Consider the following 4,517-nt stretch of genomic DNA (forward strand, 5'->3'; position numbering starts at 1 on the left):
TCACTGCTAACTTTCAACATGCTGCCAAATGTCTCTTTTGCTTCTTGTGTTGCAGTGATTGATTTTTGCTTGTTTTTCCTGTAATATTTTGCTTTGCACATTAAATGGTTAGTAAGTGTTGCTTTGTGGCCACAAATATTGCAGTTTTATATTAACATGTCAGTTTTCTTGTGAACTGGGAATTGATGTGATTGTGTTTAATGTGTCAGGTTAGGGTTTAAGTGTTCTCTGCTCACATTATCTTGTTTAAAACAGATCTGATTTCAGTATTTTAGTGAATTCAAGGCAGACGGCAAGGGTGATGAGGATGGTGGGTTTATTTGGAAGAATGGTTAAGGTTGGGGAGATGGAGGCAGGCGTAGGCAGGGGATAGGCTGACAGGCTGAGGGCGGTGAGTGGCTGAGAGCGGCTGAGGCAGATGGCAGGTGGAAGGAGTGGCTAGTCACTGAGGTGGCGTGAGCAGATGATGAGACTTGACACTTGGGGATCCTAGACACAGGAGGAAAACCTTTAATTATAGACATGAAGAAAAACTCCAGTGTACATGATATTGAGCAAGTCGAGAGAGACAATACCAGTGAATCTGCTGGAACAATCTGGAAACAAGTGCAGGGACATGCAGGGCTCCTAGACTGCATGGTGGATGAGATGATTGGAGCTATATGTGAGAGAGCCACGCCCATAACACGCATGTACACACACCCACAATCAAAAGCCGTGTCCCAAATCAGGGGCTGCATTCTTAAACTGGCCGAAACAAAATGAGACAGTCTGGACTACGAGGGACTTTTATTTACCCTTTTATTTGTGGAGTCTGCCATGCTCTCTTTGAATGATGATTCATCACTGGCACACAATGAATCTTGGAATCGGTTGTGCTGGATCCTCGGTTGTCCAGAAAACAAAGGACGCATTTCTGGGCCGCGTCTAAAGGATCCTTTGAAATAGGACGGCCTTGTCGCGCTGCTGTGATGTAGTTGGTCTTTAAATGCAGCCTTCGATGAATTGAGACTCAGCTAAAGACAGACAGGGGGAGGTGGAGACATGAGGGAGACAGGGAGAGAGCAGAGAAACACATGAAAACCGAGAGTCATAGTCCTGACATGTTAGATGGAATAAATGACACCCACAATGTCAAAAATATTCTACTTGATGCATGTGCAGTGGGAGTTCTGGCTCCTGCAAATCCTTCTGCTGAACAACAGATGAATCTACATTAAACCTCATGAGTGAAACAACACCACTATAACTTACTTGCTTTGATCCAAGTAGAACAGATACATTATGTATTATGAGATCTAATCAAAAAGAGATTATTTATTGGTTTAATGAGAAAACATCCATTCAGTATAATTTTTCTGAATATATTTATCTCCAGCTGCAACAGACCAAGAAGCCAAAATGTGGAATGAAAATGTGAAGTCAGTCTGATATTTTGTGCAGAATTTATTTCTTTTTTTCCCTCATGTTCAAGCCTCAGTGGAGGTTTGGAAAACTCTGCTTCTGTCACAGAGTTACATTTAGAAGCAGCAGGCAGCTCCTCGTCTCTGGTTTTGTTGTGCTCCAAACAATGAGCATTTGGTTTGCTGTCTGCCACATACTGCCCAAGTGTGAATACAGAATAACAATCACTGTTCTGGGTGTCTGTTTCCTTCTCCTTGGCCCAGCTATGTGTATGTATGTTTTGTTATATATGAATACATCAAGAAATACATCAAAAATGTTTTCTGAGTTAATTAAATTCTCTACATATCACAGCTCACAGATTGAGTATCTATATACATCTATAGCTGGATGCATTATCTGGATAATGACATTTGGTCATTATCAATGCATTTATTATTTTGGTATTAATTAGTCTTCTCGATATCTTGACTGTGCTCATCTCAATATGGTAATTTTGCTGGAAGACATGTAGCCTCTCATGTCAGGGGAAGTGATGTCAGAGACTTTCAAAGTGAACATTACAACTTGCAAGATAAGGGTCACCTAGGAGATGGAAACAAGTGAACGCATCTGCAGGCTATGTCCCGGTAGCATTGCTGAATAACATTACTTATACTATAAGAATCAGAGCTAGGCATAAATCAGCCTGTTGAGAGCCTCCTGAGGAGATACTGCTGTTTGGATTTTTCTCTAGCTTTTTGATGGGCAGCTTGAGATATCAGAGGAGGCTTAATGAGGTGACCTTTTAACTTGTTGGTCAAGTACCAATTGCATTTACAGTGTGAGGTCAGACCTGGTGTGAATAAACAGCTGGATTAAGATGCATTTTGCCTGATTAAGATAATTTATCCAGATACTGGTTGGGGTTTTTTTAGCAAATGAGCAAGATGTTGATTTGTACAAGAACAGCTGCACAAAGCTGCTATGAAAATTGATAGCACCATGTGTAAATGGAGAAGAGGACTCAAGTATTCAGACACAGAAGCAAAGGTTGTTAACAAGCTTTTCATTAAGCAGGATTTAACACAGCAGACCCCTGTCAGAAATAATAATACGCTAACAAAGGACTGTAAGATACCACTGCAGTAGGCTTACTACTACTAAAAATTCAAAGATACTACTATTTTGTAATTCACTGACATTGCCTCTCAAGCAGGATATGTTAAGACTACACAGTCTGTAAAGAAAGCACAAAGGAGGTTTGGGAGGTTGTTATTGAAAGAGACCTGGGGTTAGTATCCCAAAGTCAATTTAAGCTACCTATAGGGACAGGTGAATAGACCGATGTTCTTTAACTTCAGTTTTATTCTAATGAGCAACTATGTTAAATAAAGGGCAACTAAACGTATTGTTCTCAGTGTTGTGGATCACTTTTATAAAGGATATGCCTGATATCATATGGTATTACATTCTCCCAATGTCAGCCTGTGTCGTCCAATGAAGCTATCATGGGCCTATGTTGGTAGCATTAAATGTGGTGTCTATTACAGCATCATTTGTTGAATAGTGTTTAACTGTAGCTTTTTTTGGACTTGACATGCCATTGTATTTGATTTCTAGTCAGACACCAAATAAGAGACACCATTTTACAAAATCGAGGTCTATCAGCACAGTAGGCTTTTGAAGCGAGAGTGTTTTTTAGCTGAGATTTGAGTGATGTTGAGTGATCCCCCCCCCCCCAACACCTACATTCTGAAATTATGCTCTTTAAAAGTGAATATACAATTGTTGCAATAAACTAGAGTATAAGCAATAGCAGAAATCTCCTGAATAACCTGCACAATTTGATGTTTCTATGATGTTTGACGCACGGTCTGTGTGGGACTAGTTAGACACAAAACCTTCTGTTATAATAATTACAACAAAGAGAGGAAATAACCAAACAGAATCACAAATAGTTCTCACACAATAATCTTCAACATTTTAACGCTAACTTCATGAAAGCTTTTCTAAGTCCTGTTCTAAACAGCCTGTTCCAGAAGGTCTGCCCTGGGAAAAATCCTCCAGGAACTGATGATGTGAGTTAATACAGCCCTGCTGGTTCCTGACTTTGTGTGTCTGTATTTTCATTTGAAAGGGTTTCACTATAAAGAAAATATGATTTTTCAGCCACACACGGTCCACAGAGAGTGCTATTTTGTTGTTCATCATGGTTGCTTAGCGACTATCATTGTCAAAAAACATGGAATTGGCCAAATCAGAATCGACAAGTCAGACTTTAAAAAAAATTTGAATCGGCGGGTCAGAAAACCAAGAAGATTGCAATGGGAGAATCTCTCACCATAAACCATACATCAACACAGTGAACTTACCAAGAAAAGAAAATATCATATCAACAATTCAAAGTCCAAAAAGTCCAAAGTCCCAAAAATTCAGTCTGGATCTTTATTCTTTCCCAAATGCTTCCATCCCTATCTGAGGCAAGCTGCAGCCACCTTTTTACCCAGTGCTTAACTTCCTGGTCCGCTGCAGTGGCAGCCTGTTTCTTCTGACAGCAGCTACAATAACAGCAATTTGACCATATAACAGAAATGTGGCAAATAATTATTATTGTTTATTTTTAATCTAACATTTACAAGGTAAAATTTTTAGCTGACACCAGAAACATAAATAAATCACAGTTGTTGTTTTAAGAAAGACTTACCACTGATCACAGCTTTTAAAGCAGTGTCCTTGAACGCAGCCTTTCTATTCATTCCCTTCCAATTTATCTGACGGACCATGTCATTTGTGAGGAGCAAACTCATAATCCTCCACATGGTGACTTGGGTTGTTGTGCCTCCCATCAAGCCTACGGTGTTTATCTGTAAAAATAAAGTTATGTCAGTTCATGTCTGTCCTTTTCAGTTCAGGTTTTTTGATCATTTAGTCTGAGTCCCTGTTTTGTGATATTAAAACTGCAGTTTTTTGATCCCTCTGCCATTTGACACAAAATCACACTTTCTATTTTTGTTAGGCTTTTATTCTGAAATCCTGGCTGCAAAATTTTAGTTTTTACTAATTTCCACCAAATGAAGTCATATTTGGAGCAATATTATTTTCCTGATAGCCACCAGGGGCATCGCTGCTGC

The 4,517-nt window shown here is 39.4% G+C and overlaps 1 long non-coding RNA gene across 1 annotated transcript; it reads right to left on the reverse strand.

Annotated features, from left to right (window-relative positions):
* Positions 1-308: 308 nt before the first annotated feature.
* Positions 309-4,243, reverse strand: LOC130173419 (uncharacterized). The gene is made up of 4 exons (XR_008828417.1): positions 4,091-4,243; positions 798-1,016; positions 576-632; positions 309-489 (listed from the first exon to the last, which is right to left on the reverse strand). It is a non-coding gene; the product is annotated as an uncharacterized LOC130173419 (long non-coding RNA).
* Between the last annotated feature and the right edge of the window lie 274 nt (positions 4,244-4,517).

Source organism: Seriola aureovittata, chromosome 1 (assembly GCF_021018895.1).
Source record: "Seriola aureovittata isolate HTS-2021-v1 ecotype China chromosome 1, ASM2101889v1, whole genome shotgun sequence".
Classification (NCBI taxonomy): domain Eukaryota; kingdom Metazoa; phylum Chordata; class Actinopteri; order Carangiformes; family Carangidae; genus Seriola; species Seriola aureovittata.